The following is a 24238-nucleotide window of genomic DNA, read 5'->3' as shown; positions in this document are numbered from 1 at the left end:
TTTGAGCGCTTTGAGCACCCCTAAATCATGTCCGTTTGAGCTGAAATTTTGCCCAGGTCTTTTTTTTTGGACCAATAAACAAAATGTACATGGTCGGTTTTTGAAATTCGATTATGAAATTTTTCCCATACATCCATTGTAACCCTAGTGCTGATATACCGACCAATTGTTGGCGCAATGTTGGCGCATTATTTCGTCGTTGTCATTAATAAAGAAGTGGTCACATCGATATTCTAAATTTGCCATATTGCTTCCCTTATTTACGGACTTTTATTTGAATTTACTGCTTTTCGCCGAACAGCGGAACGCAACATCAATTTGAACATTGAATGTTTTGCTCAGCTATGGCGAATATGGTACTACCCTACGATTTCCTGTCCGTCAACGTCTGCGTTACTGATATTTGTCAATGATTGTCTGTTAATTCGTTTTTATATTGGATATCCACCTACCCTTGTGATTGTGCTTTCGATCTGCAACTCAAGGCGGTAAAAGCTTCAGCTCACTGCATGGACCATGAACCATGTTTGTAAGAACATTATCAAACACTAACCCATATTCCGAAATCCGATTGGTCTGAAAGCCGATCGGATTCAACGATTCGCACGAAATCAACTTTTGCATTCTGAAATGTATTCCACTCAAATTTAATCGATCTATGGAAATGCGACAACTTTGCCTTGCTGAAAAATAGAAGTTTTGGAGCAATTCACTCTCTATCAGATTAGCAGACCGAAAAATATTTTAAAGAGTATAGCTAATTTCATGAATATTTTTCGTTTTAAAAGCGTGTTTATTCCACCCGAAAATCCGTTTCTATTTTTCAGAAATAGAACACGAAGCTTACTGTCAAATTGCCATGCATTATCACATTATCACAACTTGATTAAACTTGAGTCGAACGGATTACAGAGTGAAAAATGCGATCCGTTCAAGTTATTCTGACTCGATCGTATTTCAGAATACGGGTGAGTAGTTGATCAGTAGACGAACAGGGAATTTCCGACGCAATTACACTATCGATTTCCATTACAATGCATTGCGTTTTAGCCTGGCAATAGCAAAGTTTGTGTCGGCGTTGCTTTTGATAGCTTCTCGCAGGTGATTTTTTTCGTACTCATGATGATTCTGTCGATTGTGTCGCAGGAATCGCAGTCGTTCACCTCTTCCTTCGCGTACATGCCGACCATGAATTGTTTGCACTGCTCAAGACATCGTAGAATGACGTTGCCCTAGCTGCGTTGGGTCATTGTTCGATAATAAAAATCCATCGAGCTCGCTTGTTTGTTTCGTCTCTTGTAACTACATATTCATAAATATTAATTCGAATCATTGAATCAATACACGTGTTCTCCAGCTGATAATTTATCTGTGTTGATGAATTTAACATTTTGCTATTCGAGCATGTGTGATCTGAAGGATTTTCATAATTAATTGTGCTTATTCGATAAGGTCTCCAGTACCTAGTCGATGCCCCTAGCTTCAGACGAATTGAGGTTCGCATGTGTGGGTGAAAGCTCGATGAAGCGTACGCAGCGCAATTTGTCATTCAACAACGAAAATAAATTCGTCCTGTTGGAAAATTGAGCGGCGGTTAATTTTTTTTATTCATATACACAATATGTTTACAAAAATACTAAAAACGCGAAAGAAAAAATTAAACGCAAACAGGACGGGGTTAGGAGGATGAAAATTTGAATTCTTATGTTTTTTTTTCTGAAACCAAATTATATAAAAATACACAAAACAGAAAATTTATTTTTCTTTGCATAGTGTCACCCTAATCATCAAGTATCAAATATACGGTAATCGGTATGTAATATAGTTTACGACCTATTCTCATGTCTGACAAACGTTTTGTGCATAATTTCATTAAAATCGGTCGAGCCGTTTCGGAGGAGTTCGACCACGAACATCGTGACACGAGATTTTTATATATATACTAGCTGAACAGGCAAACGTTGTTCTGCCAAATAAATTATTTCTAGTGAATATTTTGGGTGTTGAATAAAACACACTAATGTATTGTAAGTGTGTTTGAATATTTTAACGATCTTTAAAATAAATCGAATGTGACCGATAAAAAAATGATTTGAACGAAAGGTTATATGATGTTTCTTGGTGTATTTCATTAACGTAACTGACATGTTTGATCTCTTAAAAGTTAAACGTCAACTGAAAAAAGTAATATAAGTTTGTCGTAAAGTAGAAAAAATTAAATATAAAAAATCAATATTTATTGCTGTCTCCTTGTTAGAAAATACGTGCATGTGATTTTCAACATGGCTTAGTTCATAACAGCTTGGTCTCGTTCATAAATTGGAAAACAGCGATACGCCAGCTAACTTCAATGGAGCTGACTAATCGGCCTGTTTGGAATCGCGTTATTTTATCGGTGTCATTCAATCGAGGAGTATACACATCGGTAATCTAAGTTTGAAACACAGCCATATTGCTTCCTTTATTCATGGATGTTTTTATTACTCTTCACCGATTTGTAGAACTCAATATTCATATATGCATATGAGTGATCGGATTTTACAATTCCATCGAAATCGACTTTTACACTCTTAAATTCGTTCGCCTTGTCGCGAAACAATGGTCAAAATAAGTCATTCGTATTTGTGGTTCAATTTACTCTCTATCTGATCGGCATAATTCCGGAAATAATTCTAAATTGTTGAAATTTGAATGAAAACTATTATTCGATTTCGTTTGGATGCTAAATTTGTTTTGAATGTTATTGAATGCTAAATTTTGCGTGTTTATTCCACCCGAAAAACCATTATTATTTTTGCTTCATAGAAATGGAACATGGAGACCAATGTTGTTTACATCGAATTGCGTGGCAAGGTTGTCACATTTGCTCAACTCGATTGGACTTGAGCTTGAACAGAATGCAAAATTGCGCTTTTTACATTCAACAGAATACAACCAACAATATGTGGGGACGGGAACTGTCCTATCGCTTCTTATTCCGAAGCGAAATCATGAACCCATTAGTAATTGAGAATTGTAAGGAGCTTCTCGAGTTGAACCAACGGTCGAGATCCATGGATCTGTACTCTCATTACATTTCTCAAGACATAAAACCTTCAGCAGTCAATAATGTTAGCTTTCCGAACTTTTGCAGATCTTCCGTTGATTTTGATCTTTCTATGAAGGACGAAACTCGAGACATTTCAGATCATCTTCGATCATCGTTAATACCTAATATTTTCGCTTCAAAATGTAACCATATCAATTCTTCAAGAATGTTTTTCTCTGATGGTTCAAGAATCAACGGATCCACTGGTTTTGGTATCTTTAATGAACATTACACTAGCTTTCATAAACTTGAAGACCCTTGTTCAGTGTATGTTGCCGAACTGGCTGCAATATATCATGCAATTAAGACCATTGAGTCCTTACCACCTGATCACTATTTTATTATCTTTGAAACAACAGACGAAAGCATCATATTTTCTTATCGAAATTAGGAATGCATTGAATTTTCTTGTTGATAAAAGTATTCGAATCACTTTCATTTGGATTCCTTCCCATTGCTCTATTCCTGGTAATGAGAAAGCGGATACACTCGGAAAGATGGGTAGTATGCAGGGCACAGTTTTTGAAAGACAAATAGCGTATCGGGAATTCTTCTCCATTTCCCGACAGCAGTCACTCACCAGTTGGCAAAACCAATGGAACAGAGATGAGCTTGGGAGATGGCTATACTCTATTATCCCCAAAGTTTCAACGAAGGCCTGGTTTAAAGGGTTAGATCTTGACAGAAATTTTATTAGAACTATGTCCATATTGATGTCCAATCATTCCGCGCTAAATGCGCATCTCTTCCGCATAGGTCTTGCTACTAACAATTTATGCAATTGTGGTCAAGGATATCATGACATCGAGCACGTTGTTTGGTCATGTAATGAATTTTGCAATGAAAGAATTAAACTGGTTGCCGATTTAGAGGCTCAAGGAGTACACTCACGCATGCCAGTTCGCGATATCTTAGCTACTCGCGATCCTAATTTTATGTTCCCCATATATGTCTTCCTAAGAAGCGCTAATGTTATTATTTAGGTCGCATCTCCTACTCCCACTGTCCATTCTCCCTTCCTTTCCTATTACACAAGCAGAACTTAGTACCCGTTGAGATAAGATCATTACAGGAGCTATTAACATAACAAGGAGGCACTCACTACCAAAGGATACCGTTGCTACATCAACTGGCGATGTAGTTGTTACGACCCACCACAGGCACTGTTCAAGACAAGGATAATACCGACGAGTCAACGAAGGAATAAATTATATTTTTTTTATATTGCACTGTAGTTCTAGCTAATTAGACTTAAGTTAATAATTATGTAGTTATAATATATTCAAATAGTTTTAAAATGTATTGCTTGATGGTGGCTCTTTATCCACTTGAGTCTAATTAAATCAATAAAGGAAAACAAAAAATGTGGGGACGAATATGATCGAACTTCATTTTGTGTTTGAACACACGCGCAATGTCATGACAATGCATTGCGCTTTGGCCTGGCTATAACTAAAGCTGTGTCGGCGTTGCTCATGATAGTGTCTCGCAAGTGAATGTATTATTCCTCGCACCGCTTTTGTTGATTGTGTAGTAAGAATTGCAGTCGTTCAATCTCTACCTTCGCGTATATGTCGACCATAAATTGTTGGCACAGCTTACGATATCTTGAATTGGCGTTTCTTGACCATGTCAAATCACCATATGATAAACATAAAAATCCTTCGAGAGATTTTTCGTTAAAGAAACCCTTCTGACTTGCACTGTAGTCACGCGTATTCTAGAGCTTGCCACTCCAGAATACATTCAAGGCGTATTGTTCGTCATAGAAATCTCAACTATTTACTAATAAAAATGACGCAAGTAGTACTACGTTGAGAAGGCAAACCTTGGGAACGTTAGTGCCATTGAAGAAGAACATAGCGAGGGTCGTATGAACGGTGTGTGTCAACGATGAATTCCAGATTATTGGTTTTTTCTTCGCATTAAATTTCTCGTGTCACCGTGCTATCATGATTCCAGCAGCGCTTGTGCTTTGGATCTACACACGTGCTCTCCAGCTGATGTTTTATCAGGGTTGATGGCAATAGCGTGATTGTCATTTTGTAATCCGAGCAAATGTGATTTGAAGAATTTCGATAACTCATTGTGCTCATTCAAAAAGGCTTCCAGCTCGTCAGAGATGCTCCCTGCTTTAGATGAATTGATGTTACTTGTGTATTTGTAGATGGATGTTCAATGAAGCGGGCGTTACGCCATCAGTCAAGAACAACTTAAATAAATTCGTTCTGTTGAAAAAACGAACAACGGTTAAATTTATAGAATATTTTTGACACAAAAATAATAAAATCGCAATTAAAAATAGGGAATTGGGGTCAAAATTTAAGGTTATATGTATGGTATGAAGTCAAATTTTTTAAAAAAATATCCAGATCTTTTTTTCTGCATAGAGCCACCCTATTCGGTATTAAATGTATGGTTATCGGTATCCTACCGGTATCATATATAGTTTACAACCTATTCTCATACCTACCAAGTATTTTGAGTATAATTTCATCAAAATCAGTCGAGCCGTTTCGGAGGAGTTCGGTAACAAACACCGTGACACGAGATTTATATATATATATATATATAGATAGATTCTTATATATATAGATAGATAAGCTCATAAGCATTCTCTTCCAAACAAAAATACTTTCCACTATAATAAGTCGATGGTCCTAATACGTTTAAAAATGTCCATCCAATCGCTATAAAACCGTGGCACTCAACGTGTTAATAACAGATCTATTATTTCCTCAGTAAAAGGTAGTGTTTTGCAAATGAAGAAAAAAAATTGCCGACATCGTTTCATGACAATGGTTGAGTTTGAAGCATACGTACGACTGCGTCTCTTCTCAGCACAGTAAACATTCTCTAATGTCAAAATATTGCTTCAAGAGATTAAATGTATACATATTCGAAGCAAATCACTTTTTACTGATTTGTAATGTTTACTGTGTTCCGTTCGATGTTTTGATGCTCTCATTTAGAAATCCTGCAAAATCCTCCGGTAGCACACAACATAATTAGATTGCTTTCGCTTAACTTCCTTCCCTATGTGAGCGAGAGATACTATCCTCACCCCACGTGCTTTCTCATGCGTATTGCGCGTGAACTCTTGGTGAACCCCACATAAACACTGTCTAGACAAAAGCGCTCACCGTTATTCGCAATCTGATCGCGGGGTGTGCGCATGTGCGCATAACGACGCAGGTTGCCGTTGCCGTGGCGCTCAGAGAGAAGTATTCACCGTGTATACCGCGAGTCTGAATGCTGTACGCGTTTGGCATCCAAACAGAGACAGTCCAGTTTGAAACGCGAATCGCGGCGGTTGGTTTTTCGGGAAAACGTGATTATTTTGTATCGTGGAAACCATTCAATTCAATTCAAATCGTGTTTGTGTGTGTGTGAGTGTATGTATTCTAAAGGTGTTTCTTACACTAGAAGCTCTCGTTAAATTGTGGCTCAGCTACCACACCAAGGTGGATCTGGCGTTTTATCGTTCTACTGCAGCTTGCGTCCCCCCTAGCGCGTGTGTGACGACGTCTCCCTTCTGGGCCAGACGGGGTCAAAAAGAAGGCCATTCAGTACCTCCGGCGCAGCGTTTGCGTTCGATGAGTAGGATGGGTAGAGACTTGAAGAAGTGCTATTACTGAGGAAGCAATACGAACAGTTCCAGCAAGAGAGAAAATTGTTTAGCATGTATGCGTGCTAGCTGGCGTCTTGTTTTTGTGTGATTCTGTTCTTCACATTTTGATGCATATTTGATCAAATCTCCGCAGTTGTTACAACTAATCTTTTGTGTACACACGAGAAGAGTGTTTTTGGTGTGATTCTCTTGATTCTTTGGTTCGTGTTTGCGCAAGAAACGCATCGTTGATTTGCAGTGCGAAGAAATATAATAACCTGCGCTTTTTCCCCGGTGGGCAGAGTATGGCGACGGATGCTGGATGCTGGGATGTGAATATACCAACACAAGTGTGCGAACTTTCCGATAGAGAGAAATATTGTCCTTTCCATTGTACTGACTGAAATGCTGCTGCTTTCGGGGTCAATTCCTGCAAAAATGCGATTTTCCGCGTTTGTTCTCCCGAGATGCGGTGTGTTCCGGAACATCCCCATGTTTTCAAGTCGCTTTTTTCTCTCTGGGGAAAACACATACTAACTCGGAAGTGTGGTTGTGCGGTTGTTCCTGCATCCATTACTACTGGCGCTGGACATGTTATGTTTTTGCTCAAGTGGAGCGACTTTTAGGATAAGTAAATTTCACTTTTCTGACTAAAAAATTTTGAGGAGTTTTAAGTTTTATGATATAATTTGTTTACATATCTTTTCTAAGAGCCCCACCGTTGAGGAAATATTTCAAAGCAATGTTATATTTGTACCACGTGAACATCGCATTTGAATTTCAAAACAATAATGTATATTTTTCATTATGCCGTGGAATAGTGTGAATAGTGTAGCTTCATTTCAATTGGGATAACAGCTGAATTTATTTACAGTGCCACAAATCGCACTTCTAGCGATTTGTGGCACTGTAACTAAATGTTATTCAGCAATGTTTGCTCTTCTCTCTTAACGTAGGACTACGTCTAACAGACAGATATGAGGGGTTCACATGAAAATATAAACACTGAACATGTAAAACATAATGAAAAATTTTGAACGCTACTAACTCGACCATTTCTTGATCGCAAAGATCAATTGATTGAAACTGTTTCCACACATCTATCGCAATAAATGAAATGGCATATTTTTTAAACAAGCTATTAAAAGGAAAAAGGACAACAATTATCTGAACGCGCCAAATCTTTCGTTTTAATTTGTTCATTTTTTCCCCATGTTTTGCCGTCTAAAAGAACGGGTAAAGTAGTACCAAATCGCAATTTGAATATACTGATACCAATGCGAAAACAATTAAGGCTACCATCAGGCGTCATTCTATCTAAAGGGACAAAGAAGTAGCTTAATCAATATTCCTCCGTTGCGGCAATTCTTCAGTCTATGGTTTGCTATCGTGCTGAACAGACATGAAAAGCTGGTAGCTTTAGAATGAATTCTCAGAATATGCACAAAAAAAAACTGTACAGTACTGGGCTTGTATTAATGTGTGGAAGCAAAGCAGACACGAAACGTGAAGTTAATCATTAATTCAGACTTCGCTTTCGCATGGATTTCAATTCTAGTCTCGGTCCAGCCAGCGAGTCAGTAGGGGCAAACCCTCAGGTTTTATATGCGCGCGATATCATGGTTCGATTTCTGCTTCTTGTGTAGTCATGGACCCACGATTTGCGGTTGGCTAATATTCGTTCTTGAGTAATCCATTGCGCAAAATGATCCTACCGAAGAGTTAATTTTTCTGTTGTTGTGTTTATCGTTCATCCACATGCGACATTGCTCCGTGCGTCAGTATAAACACACAACCGATTCGGTTACGATATTCTGTTGTCGTTCTGTGAAAGGTGATGTACAGTAGAATTTGTGGATTGTTTCTTTAAGAATGTTGTCAGTGATTCGGTGTCACTCTAGACAGCGAGCAATCAACAGAACATGTTAATTCTGAGGCTGAGTTTTAATATATTGCTCTGCTGCTTGGGGAATGGTTCGCATTTGAGAATAATTTGACAATATCAGGAACTTTACTAATGTGGATACGGTCTTATTTATCCAAGCAAAGTGCGTTTGTTCGCTTCAGAGGAAACCCTTGGAATGCTGCATATGGAGTTCTACAAACTTCAATTCCATTCAATTCATAAGAGATCGATCTTTTCCATTCCGATTTCCGATTTTTTGTATCGATCTTTTGTACTCGAGAGAATCGATTTTTTTTTTGCTTTCAATCTTTTCGATCTTAGAAAAACTTTTTGTAGATTTGTTTTTCAGTGTAAATCGATTTTTTGTCTCACCAAAGGCCACCGTACATTTTTTTAAAACCTAATGTCAACACTTGGGTCGCTTCTTCTATGGTTTACTTCTGTACAATTGCTGACAGAGACAGAACTAGTGGCAACTACTGAGGAGATGCAAAATTATGGCACGATTGACTTTTATGGGAATGGTTTGAATAGAAATATGAAATTTGTGTTCCTTGTTTGAAGAAAAGACGATATTCATATCGAATAAGCAAATACATCGAAAAAAAACTTTTAAGTTTTTAACCTTCCTATACTCGCGCATTGGTATGTCAGACCGAGAAATCAATAATTCGTTCATTTCTCAGAAAATATCAACACTACGACTTTGCGATTCTCTTTAGCTTCGTTATTCGTCGTTCGTCACCGTTTAGCGTATCGCATGTGTTGGTAAGAAGGGGACGTGTGTCACTTTTTTTACACTTTCGGTCTGACACACCGACGCGAGTATAGGAGTAACTTTTTTGGACAAGTGCCTTTTTCATATTCTAGAATATTGTTGAATGAAATGTATAAATTAATGTTAGTGGCGTGGAATATTTATTGAATATAATGCAGAAGATCATTACCGGACTATTCTTATTTGATTTCAGTCCCTTTTGTAACTGGATTGAACGGATCCATATATTAACTATTCGTCGATATATTCGTCGTTAGATTCATACGTTCAAAAGCAAAATATAAATGTTTGAATTTCGTATAGTTATTCGCTAAATATAATGGTCATACATCTACACACTTGTGAAAGAATTTTACTTGTGGAAGAATTGTAAACAGTAAACTATAAACTAATCGGTAGCTTATGGTAATTTTTGACAGTTACAGTTTCGGGGATACTTTTTTATAATGGACAATATCGACAAGAAAACAAGAAAAAGAAAAGGAAGTTCCTAGAAATCCTTTTATATCATCTTTTTATGCCCCATCTAGAAAAAGGCATTAATCCTTAGTTTACCAAGAAAACGGAGACAAAGAATATTAGAAATATGCAAACTTTATATTCCAGAACCTTTATCATCTGGTAATTATCTAGAAGGTCGTTATACATTCTCCTCTTCGATAAAAGACCCGAAATACACGCAACAATTGCATGAAATGTAAAAAAATATGTTTGTTTCGAACATGCCGTTATGCTATGTTCTGATTCTTACTCCAATGAAACCACAATCGATTAAAACATTTTTATGTTATTTTATAGCTCTTTATACTTCCATGAATTAAATTCAGTTGCTTACTTTTAATGAACAACAGTGAAAAATTCAAATTGCGATATTTATGTTGAAGTATCAAAAAATACTCTACTTTAAAGGAGGCTGAATCAGATGACAATTAAAACATAATAAAGATGAAGAAAACATATTTTTTTGAGTTTTTCATTCAATCATACCCTCTTTCTCAAATGAATACTAATAAAGCCTGAAAAATACACAATGGCAACATTACAGAGAAGTTCAATTTTCGGTCTGTGACACCGTGCGCGAGTATACGTGTTATGATTTTGCACGCGAGTACAGGAGGGTTAAAGATCGATTCGGCGAAGATCGATTCTTTGCTACCGATTTAATCAGAGGATCGATCCCTCATTTGGAAAATCGATTCATTCGACAAGATCGATCTTTTTGTAAAGATCGCCCAAACCTACTCTATGCATCATGAAACAGCAGGTTCATACGGACTACGCAGCGAATGTCTATGAGAGTGCAACTATATGATTATTTAGCTAGATAGACTCTAAGGAAAGGGTAGTCAGATTATATTTCCCCTAGAAATATATATTAATATAGACCGCATAGTTTTACTAGCAACACCGCTCCAGTGAGAAACAAAAACTCTCTCGTTTTATCTCTTTTCCCATTCGCATTCGCTCTCCGCAAATGGTGACCGAAGGATGACTTAATTATCTTTTATCATTTCTCGCTCTGCACTTGTCTATGTAGTGGTGTTCGCTATAGTAGAACGCTATAGAAAATTGCCCAGTAACGATCGATTGGTTGCAGTTGGGGACAATTTGGTGGATTGATGTCTATTTCGACGTAAATGATGTCGTTTTCCGCCAACCACTAAAGAGTAGATTTGGAGAAAGAGTCGTTTGGAGATGAGGTGGGTTACGCTTTCTATACAATGGAAGCAATCTCTTCTTCAAGCATTCGTCCAGATAAAATTGAGAATTTATGGTCTCTTTTGGGACAAAAGTAGAGGATCGCAAGCCACATTTGCGAATGACTTGCCAGACTAGCATCTTTTGGTAGAATTTCTACACCACCACGGTCGTATCCGTAGTTGATACGCTCTCCAAATGATTTAGTGTAAAACTGAGGCCTCGACAGTATTCTGGAGTCCTCCTTGACAAATTTCTCGTCATCCATCAAAATCCAGTGGTTGGGATTATCCAGAACACGCTTTCGAGTCCTCGTTTTAGCACTATGTTGCTGTTCCGGAGTTCGTTTGGGTACTTTCTGCTTCCTGTAGGGTTTCAACTCAAATCATACTCATACCATACTGGAACCAAATCTTCCTGGTCAAGTCACGAATAGAGGCAGATCAATGCTTACGAATATAATTCACGACTTCCTGGGCCAATCCTGGATCACTAGAACCCAGTTTACGTCCACTTATTGGCAGATCCTCAAGGGAACACTCATTGACAAATGTGGATATTTTTGGATGATGAGGAATTGGAGGCCAATTCTTCGTACGTAAAGAAGAAAAGCGTTTCCTTAGTGATAACTTTGTCGTTTTAGCCGTTTTGCGCGCAGTACTCGGCTGAATTCCATCAATTGATTTTGATGCCGGACTTCCCGGTTCACGATATGATGAAGAAACTCCTTGATTCATGGTCACTGGAGAAGTTGTTCACAAACTAAAAACACGATCAATGTCTGGTAATGTTTGGTAATGACTCGGCGTGTAATTCCTAATACTTAAGTAAGTTCTTGCATTTGATATGGAATCCCATTGAGCAATACCTCCAATTCAGCGTCTTCGATGGTTTTTGGTCTTCCTTTACGCGGACGGTCGTCAACATCAAAATCATCGTCTTTGAAGCGACGGAACCAATCACAGTACTTAGAGCAGAATCTCCGTAAACTTTTTGAAATTTACGATGCGTTGCGTTCTCCTTGACTTCAGCAAACCCCGACAAGGGCAACCATTAACCCTTCAGAATTCGACGACTCTAGAATGGTCCGTCCGGGTGGAGTAAGTGGCTTTTCGGTTTGGGATTTGCTCTGTTATTCATACCAGTGTTTTCGAACTCTTTCCCTGTTAGGAGTTCTGGTGTTGGATTCGGCTGGTCGGGTACGGTTGGCTGGACTCGGCTGACTTGATCCTGATGGTTAACTTGATTTTGAGAAATAAATAAATAATAAAACGTCCGAGTTTGCTTCCGAAATTGAACTGTTTATTTCCTTGCTATCATGAACCTTCTGGTTTGTCTAAATAGATTGAACTGAGGATTTGAACTAACTTATTGAGTGAGAATCCGAACTATATATACACGAATGCTTACTTTAGCTTAAAATATATCGCCGAAACCGCATCGGTTATCTGCCTGTCTATTTACTACATAAAGTTCATCCTATGGTCTCCACCCTTCATTGTCGCTAAAGGGGCTCAACTTGGTGAAGATTTTAGGACCTAACAGCAAAGAAATCCATATCTATATTTTCCTGTTTCCTGTGATCCTAGATAAACATTTTAGTTTCTTCGCCGTATTCCTTCTCTGCCCTTCGCGCTCATTCCATGTGCGATAAAAGGCGAGACCTAAACAAAACCATTTTCATTACCTCTCGAGTGGCCCATACAGCGCTCTCGCCTTGGGTCTTATCAAAACATGCTTCCCACGAAAAAGGTTAAAGTAAGAAACAACTAGCTAATAATATTTATATTTACTTCTATTTTTTTGACTAATGCGCTATCTCTGACGCGCTTATCTTGCGAGCTATATAGAACAATTGAAGAAATGGAAGCGAAACATGTGGTTTCCTCCTGTTGGAATTATTTTGTTTTACAAATGTGCGTTGCGCTACAAATTTGATATTTGATTATGTTATTTTATGTTTAGCTCTGCTATCTAAGCTGGATCCGTAACAGTATGTGATGTGAACGCTTCTTCAGTATGTGATTCACAATTTACGAATATTTCTCAAATGATTCTTAGTTCCGGAGTATCAGCTGGATTCATCTCCTTGAGAATAACTGTAACGCCATTTTCGCTGTACCACTGTTTGGTGGAATTTGAGCAGTGGCAGCTTGTCATGTTCGACCAGAATAGGCAATCCACCTCATGCTGCTTCAAAATCTTTCAAAGACACTCTTCCTGGTAAACTTGCTGGCATCAGAAGTAGCAAAAGTTTTGCTTCTCAGTTCACAACGGAAAACACCAAACCGAAGAATAATGTTCTTGTCTCGAAATTTGATCGAAAAATTCTAAGGTATGTAAGGACCCTGTTTCATCTTTTTCCATAAGCGCTTTTTATCTCCATATTCTGCTTTGCTTTCCGGGCCGGCGCCCGTATCGTTATAACTTCTTAATCCAACCTTCTTCTTCGCTTCTTGTACGTAGTATCGCGAAACATTTGCCTTTTTCGCCGCTTTCGGGCTTTTGGGCGATGATCAAACTTTCCCTGTACCATTTCAGAAGGTCACATACTGTGCATTCCGGATTTCACCGAGGCCATAATGTAAACAAATGAACTTACCGTGACAACTAATGCTTACCGTGATTTCATACACTTTTCTTCAATGTATACAAATTTTCATGAAAAAATGGATACAATGAAAACGGACAGAACTTTCTACTGTCTACACATGGAATGAAAAGTCCCGGGATTTTTAATGACAATCTTTGCCCTGTTTTATTCCTCAACATAGTCTCCTTTGAGGACAATACACTTTGAATAGCGAATTTCCAACATTTCGATTCCATTTCTGTAGTACGAAACGTCTAAGTCTTCGAAATATGCTTGTTAGCCACTCTGCAAATTGCCTATTGGACTGAGGAGTGTGGTATTGGATCCACGTTTCATCCATTGTCACAAAACGTCGAAAGAAGTCCACTCGATTACGCTTCAACAACGCCAAACCGGCTGTCGAAACATCAACGCGCCGCTGTTTATGGTCGACGGTCAGTAAACACGGCACACAATTTAATGTCCAAAATGTTGTGCAAAATGAATCCCACTCGTTCTTTTGAGATGCCTACGGCCTCAGCTAACTCGCGTAACTTCACTTTACGATCGTTCAAAACTAGTCGATGCACTTGTTTTACGATTTCTGAATTCGTAGCCTCGTCCGGCCTTCCAGAGCGAGGTGCATGTGCGGTGCTTGTACGGCCCATTTTCAATTCATTAAATCACCGATAATGTTGTTCTCGAAAGAGCAGAAGTGAAATAACATTTTGGAGTTTTTCCCATCAAAAAACAATGTTTTTTTATCCCTTTTGTTTATTTTAGGGTCATTAGCATTTTAGCTGTAACAGAGCCGAATTTTAATCATGTACATGTCACATGTTTATCATATCTATAATTAGCACATTATCTTCTTCTTCTTCTTCTTCTTCAATGGCACTAACGTTCCTAGAGGAACTTCGCCGTCTCAACGTAGTATTACTTGCGTCATTTTTATTAGTACTTAGTTGAGATTTCTATGCCAAATAACACGCCTTGAATGCATTCTGAGTGGCAAGCTCTAGAATACGCGTGATCACAGTGCAAGTCGGAGGAGATTTATTTGACGAAAAATTCCCCCGACCAGAACGGGAATCGAACCCGAACACCCGGCATGTTAGTTATGACGCTAACCACTCGGCCACGGGAGCACAATTAGCACATTATACAGTTGCCATTTTTCGGCGTTGAGTATTCCCTTCTATACCATTGCGTATGGTACACATTTACACAGTAGCCATTTAGGAGTTTTCCTTCTGTTCCTTCAGTATCCAATTATCCAGTTAGACCGGACAGCGGAGACAGTTGATTGATCAGGAGGCGATCTGGCGTAGTGGTAACATCCATACCTCTCATGCTAAAGGTCACGAGTTCAATTCTCACTCCCGACATTCTTCCAAAAATGGAAGCAAAGTGACGAACCAGCCAAATGTGTTGAAAGTCACTAAAATACAGATAAAAAAAAGTTGATTGATCATTGTTGAGTTATTTATAGAACAGCAGCCCGATGTGTCTTGCAGAGCAGAGCAGTTGTATGGATGAATCGATCTTATTTCGATTGTGGATCGATCTCCATCGCTGATGATTGTTGCGTGGTCGTAGTTATTCTGTAACAACACAAAGATGGTCAATGAGGGCCCTGAGTTTTGAACTCCCGATCGATCGCTTACTAAGCGAACGCGCAACCAATGTGGTTACGAAGACCCCCAAAAAAAACAATGTATGATCAAAATAAGTTATTCCTATTTTTCGGTTTTCTATACGAATATTCAGGTAGTGATACTGAAACAACTGTAGGTTGTGAAAAAATAAACGAAATGTCATGAAAATTCACACATAAGCTAGTGAGAGATGAACCTCTCGAAATGAATTTTGTTTATTTTTCAGTGGCACCATCTAATGAAAAATACCGGGACCATGTAGTAGGTTGCGAGTATTATAACACAAGGCTATATCGTGAAGCAAAATATCTCCTTTTTCTCAGCCTATAGGCCACCCTCGAGAGCAGCTACAAAGTACGCATGTGTATTGACTGTTATTGCTTTCGCACCAAAATGTGACACTCACTCGCTCGCTCGGATGCTGTGGAGAATGTGGAATCTCCTCCTGTAACTACGGCATTTTTCGTAGCCTTGGAAAAACGTAGTCACGTTTGTGGAATGCTACGGGTCGCTGTTCCGTTCTCCCTGCCAGTTTGCGAAAGGAAGTAAGCCTTTGGTTTTATTTTCATCGTGCTGTTCTCAAGCTTCGCAAATGGGATCGTGGAATAAAAGTGTTAGATTATTGACCAGAAGTTAACATGTGGTGCGCCTGAATCGGCAGGTTCCCCTACCTATCGGATTGTGTAACAATTTTATCAGTGAAATATGATGCATTGAAGAAACCGGTGACCTTTTTTATGTAAATTTCCATCTACACTGCCAGCCACTGCCCACAGGAATTGCCTTGTTATTAGCACTCGTCTTTCGCGTTGGGAATAGATCTAGATGCTGATCTGTTGGTGGTAAAATCAATCCGTTGACTGTTGAGCTCTACTGAGCAATCGATCAAAAAGTGTTTGTGAAGTTTAATGCAACACATTTCTATTACAGCCGCTGATTTCTCTTCGTGCGATAAAAATACAAGAAGCATAAAGTTAACAACAATACAGTGAACAGTGTGCGTAGTCTGTTGCGTTTTCGCGAAGTGTTTGTAAAAAAATCTGTGAAAGAATGTTCTTAATTAAACCAGTGCTCAAATGTCAAAAGTCTTGATAAATGAGAAAGCAAAATAACGGCGAGTGTTTAACCAGAAATAGCAACAAATAGTTTATGAGCAAATAAATAAGGCGCGAAAATAAAGAAAGGTGAGATAAAACCCAAGAATTTGATACAAATCAAAGAGTGTTTTAGTTGTGTGCGGAACAAAACAACAAAAAAACGTGTTGTGGAAAATTTCGATTGAAACAAATAAATGTGTTATCTCGAATGAAAACAGCAATATTCTGAAACGAGGCTTATTTTGGATGTTTATCGAACGGATTTCCTAGCATTCATCAGCTACATTTCGGAGATACAGCAGGGCGTTCCGCGGAAGCAACAACTGTGTCCACAAGTAAGTGAAATTGATTTATTTTTCATGATTAAGCCTTCTCCCCTCTGATTGACGCAGCTGTCCACGATGCCAATCTGAAATTACTAACATTTTCGGCTTGATGTGATGTGTTGTGGCACGAGAGAATATTTTGACGGGTTATGCCAGTGCCCACATCGTCTACTGATGGATGGGTAATTTCGAATTATTCAACGCACATTATTTGGAAATCATTCGCGCCATATGCACCGCAACAGCATAATTACATGTTTCACTACAATGAGTAAATTTCAATTGCTGCTTTTACATACGCGTTGCAAAGTGTTGCACATTTTCGTTTTGCGGGAAAATGATGTGTTACTTCCTCGTTCACTTTCATGCACTTTAAAATATATACATTTTAACTGTGTAAATGCGCGAGAGCAAATCATACTTACTAAGCATGAATGACCAGCGCGCTAATTGTCCTAAAAAGCATGGAAGTAGCGGGTGTTACATGGATTATTATATCAGCGCTTGTTATGCTCCGAGAAAATCACGAATCGCACTTATTTTGTTTCCATTCTGCAACCGAATTTTTCACTCCAAACGCAATTTTCAATTTCAGTGATTATATGTTTTTTTCGTTATCTATTTTTGAAAAAGGCGGTCGATTTTGTCAATGAAGCTTGGGTGATGCAGTATGTGAAATATGCAAATTCAAGTACTAGTGATGTTTTTATACATAATAGAAATCGACTTACTACATCTTATTCTGTTCCTATTCTCGGCGGATATTGGAAGCCTTTTTTGTGGTAAAGTATCCTTAAGCAAAATCTTCTCCATCATAATTTAATTCAATGATTCTCGCTAAGCAACGCGAGTCAATCGGGTCATGGAAGCTGAGTTCTACGGGATAGCTATTGGGATCTATCTAATGAGTTGACGTTTAAGCATCCATTAGGATGATATGACTAAAGCTTCAAAATCTACAGAAAACGCAGACAAGAGACACAGGAATGCGGCTTACAGATATATTTTTTTTCGCGCCCAATATTACCAACACCCCCTCACCAGTCCACTATATATAGCAGACGCTGTTTTGAAGTGCTCCTCGGTTCTCTAATGGAGATTCAACTGAATGAGCCTTAAATGTGTCTGTCTTGTGTTGTCGGCATGTGAAATGTGGCGTCTTCGAAACACACATTTTGCTCTCACCACAGAAAGGAAAATTTGTCAGAGATAGGCGGTTTCGATCCAACTGATAGTTACGTAGAGCTAGAAAAATCGATAGAGTTATCAATTCGTCGAATTGCAAGTCTTTTAGATTCAGGATGATGCCTTTTATGCGTCTGATGAGGATTTGGTGGTTTTAAAAACGTTTCGTTTGTATTATATTAAATTATTATACCAGGGGATAGATAGGAAGAAAGAGCCTGGCAAAACTTTGTCGATGTTGAAATAGTTCTTCAAAAAATATACGAGTTTTTCCCGCTACCGACTTTGGGGTTGCAAGTTAATATCAAAATGGCTGCAAGAAAATCGGCTTCAAAAAAGTTGACAGTACAATTTATTTACTTGTTCTACTCGAAATGGAAATGACTATATTTTTATCGTTTCTCATGGTGCTTTACATTCTTGATTAATCCTAGTTCTACACCCAAACTAGCGTTGGCAGAAAACATTTAATCTTTGGTAGAAATGATGCCATTCCGTGTGCTGGAGATTCAAATCGCAATTTTTTTTTCATACATACATTTATTGAATCTTCCTGATGTGGAAATAACAATATTTGGTTATGCATATAGTTCTAACATAATAATGTATTACGTTTGTTATCAATTCTTACAGTTAAAATTTCAAATGTGTGCTGGAGCACAACACTAACGTTTGACCACGTTCAAATAATTAAGGTTCCTTCAGACGTGCTACCATAGGTTGACCGAGTCGCCTTGCTACTGGATTTGGATGATTCTTCACCTTTTCCGCAAATTTCCTCCTCGTTTTATGAAGTTCTTCTTTAACCGTCGCCATCCCTAAGTCTCGATGTATGACACTATTGCGGATATACCAAGGGGCGCCAGTAATTTGTCTTAGTAGTTTATTTTGTACTCTTTCGATGATTTCGATATTACTTGCTGAAGTTGTTTGCCAAAGTTGACAGCCATAATGCCAAATAGGCTTCAGCTTGGATTTGTATAGAAGTAGTTTGAACTCCAGTTTTAATTTCGACTTCCTCCCGATTAACCAATGTATTTGATTTGCTCGCAATTTCAATTGCGTTTTCTTTGCTTCTATGTGTTTCTTCCAGGTTAGACGGCGGTCTAGGTGTACACCGTGATATTTAATATCAGTCGATTGAGATACTGCAATTCCATTGAACTTGATTCGTGGGCATGTGTCCTGATTAAGCGTGAAAGTAACATGGACACATTTTGTTTCATTTACTTTAATTCTTCATTTTTGAAGCCACTTTTCCACGACCGTTATGTGTTCCTGGAGATTCCGTGCAGCAATCGTTCTGTTTTTGTGACTGCTGAGAATAGCTATGTCATCTGCGAATGTTGTAGTCATTAAGTTCCGCGCGGTCAGGAGATCAGCTGTGTAGATGAGATAGAGAATTGGTCCAGCATAAATTTCTCGCTCTTTCGATAGTGTTGGTTATACCGAACATGAAACTTTCTTCCCAGTAGGTGAGAACTCATAATTTCATATACTTGTGGTAGCATATTTTTAATTTTATGGAGCAGTCCTTCGTGCCAGACTTTATTGAATGCTTGAGCTACATCAAGAAAAAGCGCTGAGCAATATCCGCGGCCTTCATATGCTTTACGAATTTCTTCTATCAATCGGAATCGGTTGTTTAATAGTGCCATGTTGGATGCTGATAGGTCTATAAGATTCCACTTTCTGTGCGTCTTTCCCTGGCTTAGGAATCATAATGATGATCGAAATTGTCCATGCTTGTGGGAAATATCCTATATGAATCATTGCGTTGAAAATTCTCGTGAGATGTTTAATTGCTAGGTCAGGTAGTTCCTTGATCATATTTCCATTGATGTGGTCGATACCGGGTGACTTTTTCACATTGATATGATTTTTGATAACATGTCTCACCAGCCGATGTTTGATTTTCATTTTTTTTTTGGTTTGTAGCACCAGAAAGTTCGAGCGTTTCTTGATTAGGTCCCGATTGATACGGAGTGAAAACTTTTTGAAGATGGTTTGCAAAAATTGTTGCTTTTTCATCGTCACTTCTGGCCCAATTACCAAAGGGCATTCCAAATGGCGGGACCTGTAACTGAGGTCGGTTTAGATTCTTAGTTGTCTTCCATAGTGAGTAATTAGTATCTCGATTTGGCGACAATTCTGTTAAGTAATTGAGGAATTTTTCATCTTTCTCGTCTTGTAATAGCTTTCTTAATTTACGTTGTGCCATATTGAATTGGTTTTTAGATTCTGGCGATCGTTTGTTTTGCCAGATACGTCTTAGTCGTCGCTTTTCTGCAACTGCTGCTTTTATGTGGGAGGCGATAATAATTTTTTTGTGTTTCTGTGTATTTATAGGTGGGGTAGTTATCTCCGCAGCTTTCTTCATGAGTACACAGCTGGTTAACTGCGTCCTCGATATGATGTTCGTTATCCAGAGGTAGATCGAGAATGTTAGAGGAGATATATGTCTTATATTTTATCCAGTTCGTTGAAAAGTTAGTGAGATTAGATGACGTCTGCATCACTTCCTTTTCTATGAAGTATTCCAGAAGTATTGGTGAGTGATCAGATGAAGCTTCGATCTTATTCGTTTACTATCAATATTTTTTGTGACAGCGAAATCTAGCAGGTCCGGAAGTCGTGCGAGATCCTCTGGCCAGTGTGTCGGGTCGCCGCATGATGCAATGTCATAGCAAAAGTCAGTGATGACGTTGTATAATACGCGACCACGAGTGGTAGGTATGTTTTGCGTTGAAGTCACCAGCGACGATGAATCGGTGCCCTTGGAGTGAGAAGAAGTTTTTCAGTTCCTCCTCCGAAGGGTGGTGGTTCGGTGAAGAGTAGAGTGCTGTTAGTACTAATTTCTGTGATTTACTCCCGTGGCACACAGCCGCTGCTTGGATATTTAGAGTACTGTGACGGTGCCATAAATAGTGTGGAATATCTCGTTTGATGAGGACCGCAGCCCCTCCTCTTGCTGACCCGTGCGGGTGATTTGTACCATAGAAATCATATCCCGTGACTCTGATGTTGTAGTGATCCGTCAGATGAGTTTCATTGATGAGAAAAACGTCAATGTCGTGTTGGTTCAAGAATAGTTAAATTTCATTCGAATGATTATGTATCTCGTTTGCATTACAATAGCAGATTTTGAAAAAAAATATTGTGAACATTGCAATTTTTGGATGAGAAGCTGCTGGCTGCGCAACTTTTCTTGCATCATTGTTTGCATTGATGTCATGATTTGCATAATTGAACCCATAAATAGTTGTAATTGGTCCGCGGGAGGAATTATTGGTGTTGGAGGTTGGGAGAGCATCCCTATACGATGTGCTAGGTGTAGGCGTGAAACCAGGAGGTTGAGGTTTCGGGTGTGTGGCTGAATTTACCGTTAGTTGCAGGGTTGGCTTATTGTTTGCAGGCCTGATAGTTGCAGCTTTTTGTCGAGATTCTTGCGGTTTTTTCTTTAAAGTTGTGTGTACAGGGCACCCCCGGTAGTTTGCAGTGTGGTTGCCACCGCAGTTACTGCATTCTTCTGTTGCTGTTCTTGAGAATGGGCTTTTTTGTCTCATGAATACCACTGCAGACTACGCAGACTGCTGGAAGGTTGCAATACCCTTTAGTACGCCCGTATTCTTGGCAATTGTGACACTGCACAGGGTCAGTCCGTTTGTGCTGCTCTTCAAACATCACTACACGATTTAAAAGTTGGGTGACTTTATAAATTGGATGTACTTCACCCGGTTTTAATTTCTTTGTTGAAGGCTCTAGTTCTACTCTATAGAGCGGTGTTTGCACTATTGGGGCTCAATTTTCTTTTAAAATAGCGATCTAGCCCTGTTTGCACTTTTTTATTGTTTATTGGTTTCTTCACGTTTAAAATGAAATTACTATTTTCCGGCGTTTTGTTCAAAGCGGGCTCACTTTCAGCGCGGGTTAACGAGTTCTCTGCCGCATCACTTTTTTTCGTCGGCGTTCTAGAAAGGCCAGATTTTACAAACGGATTGACTCGTTCTCCGTTCATTTCACTACGAGGATACTTCGTCCTTCTCACTTTCTACTAACACTCTTGAAAGAGCGCCAGAAGCGAGTTCAAAATAGAGCGCGAACGCGTATACTATCGCAACGAACGAACTTGCCACGGGCTTGAGGTGTGAAAGAAAAGACTGGACTGCTCAGCTCAATAGCCAAGCAGCGAATGACCATTAAAAAAAACACCAAATATAAAATAAGACTAATTTAAAATTGAATATAAGCACAATGCAATTATTTCCTTTTTTGCAATTACCAAGTCCAAGTGGTATGTGGATAGCCTCTAACAGAAGCGACATGCGATCAGATTCTGTGAGGGCAAGAATGAATCATCAATCAATAATCATCAACTGATTCTACCATAAAAAAAAACATTTCAGGGCAACCAAACCATTCTACTAAACAGTTATTTTTAAAATTTCGCTGCATTTTAAAATAATATCCGAAGTTATTAACAAGCGACTTGAACGCTGTTCTAGGTCAACAATGTGGTTGTGTCTTGGACACAACCTACTATATTTTTTTCTGGGACTGTTTTTTTTCGCAATACGAGGCAAAACGTATGGTTTTGGGTGCCAATAAAAAAAATATTTGGTTTTTTTCTTTCGGAACTTGCTGCGAAATGTTGATTTACACAATAAAATACGCAATGCAAAATATTAGATCAATCTGACATATTTAATAGTGTCGCATACGTTAAAATTTGGTGATTTTTCGATTTTCAAAAAACTCAAACTTTGACCGCTTTGCGCCACTCTCCCTTAAGTCCGATTGAGCTGGTATTTTGTATAGGGTGTTTTTTCGAGTTGGTGAACATTTTTTATGGTGCAACTTTTTGAAATTCGGGATGACCTTTTCCATTGGCACCCTAGTGCATATAGATTTTGAAACAATAAATGAATACATGTCCGAAGTCTTTCGGTGTGATCGATAATCGAGTGATCGACCAGCTCAATCGGACTTAAGGGAGAGTGGCGCAAAGCGGTTAAAATTTGAGTTTTTTGAAAATCGAAAAATCACCAAATTTTAACGTCTGCGACACTATTAAATATGTCAGATTGATCTAATATTTTGCATTGCGTATTTTATTGTGTAAATCAACATTTCGCAGCAAGTTCCGAAAGAAAAAAACCAAATATTTTTTTTATTGACACCCAAAAAAATGATCTGTGCAATGTTTCAGCTCAATCGGACATGATTTAGGGGTGCCTCAAGCGCTCATAGTTTTGATTTTTTCATCCTTGAAAATCTTTCAGAGGGGGGGGAGGAAGGAAATTTGGAAAATCGATTTTTTTTTCGATGCCAAATGACTAAAAAAAAGTATGAAAAAGCTTAAAATTTGACATGATCATTTTCGCTGCCACCCTAATAAATATAATGCCTAACCGCTGCATTAGTTGCTCGTTATTGACTCTGAGAAAAGTAGCACAAAATTTCATAGAACAAAGAAAAGAGTAATGAGAGTGCTTCCAATTTTCGGCAATTAAAATCAATTACGAACTGGGAAATTTCAATAAGTAACATATTAATCTAATCATAATCTTTGAAAAGTTTCCGTTTCGATTGATATGCAAATTATCAAAATCCGTTTCGATTGGTATGCAAAATATCAAAATTTGTTGACAGTTTGGTCGGTTGCTCCGACCCTCCGGTCCAGGGCGCAGGACGACGAGGCTACCTTGCTCTCAGTGTCCCTTTTCAGCTTCTGCTGCATTTTGCGGTTGCGCATCACTGTCGGACGATCAAAACCTGGCTTCCTTTCGACGCTCTCGCCATTATCCTCAAAAAAAAGGGTGTTGTAAATGCCGAATCGGCTATATCCAGCGGACACGAAGTGCCGCACTATGCCCAACTTTTTCGCGCTTTGGTAAAAAACTGGCAGTACGAACAAAGTATCGGATATAGTTCTTTCTAATTTTTTCCAAGGCTGCTGCAAAATAAGTGGGCCCAATAAACTCCGTGATCTGAAAAATGTTATTATTTGAAAAGGTGTCTACGCAGTGGCAATTTCTTCATATAAATTCGGTTCATTCTCCACCCCTAAAATCGTGGTCCGTGGGGTGGTCCGCCTCCTGCGCACCCCCAGTCGAGTCTACGTGTCTACGTTAAAGAAGATACTATAAATTTCAAAAAATAGCGCATAGGGGAACTGGGGGGGAATGTAGTCCCCTAAGAGTATTTAGCTGTTATTTTGAAATTAATATTTAGGTTCATGACGATGTAAAGTTACTGACGATGTAACATTGGTTTCCTCGAATTCATGTAACAAAAAATTATTACTGGAACCAAAGTAA

At 38.7% G+C, this 24238-nt stretch overlaps 1 protein-coding gene across 9 annotated transcripts in view; it reads left to right on the top strand.

Moving 5' to 3' along the window:
* The first annotated feature begins 6351 nt into the window (after window positions 1–6351).
* The window catches only part of LOC129780626 (uncharacterized), a 329353-nt gene continuing 311466 nt past the window's right edge, over window positions 6352–24238 (top strand). For 5 of the 9 annotated variants that reach the window (XM_055789108.1, XM_055789106.1, XM_055789109.1 and 2 more), the window contains exons 1-2: window positions 6352–6483; window positions 16241–16742. The gene's annotated coding sequence lies outside the window, so the exon portion shown is untranslated. Of the gene's footprint in view, window positions 6553–6824; window positions 6920–16240; window positions 16743–24238 lie in introns of those variants that run through there. The other 4 variants (XM_055789102.1, XM_055789103.1, XM_055789101.1 and 1 more) reach the window with 4 other exon arrangements.

This window comes from Toxorhynchites rutilus, chromosome 3 (assembly GCF_029784135.1).
Source record: "Toxorhynchites rutilus septentrionalis strain SRP chromosome 3, ASM2978413v1, whole genome shotgun sequence".
In the NCBI taxonomy this organism is placed as follows: Eukaryota; Metazoa; Arthropoda; class Insecta; order Diptera; family Culicidae; genus Toxorhynchites; species Toxorhynchites rutilus.
This window is presented reverse-complemented; position numbering and strand designations above follow the sequence as displayed.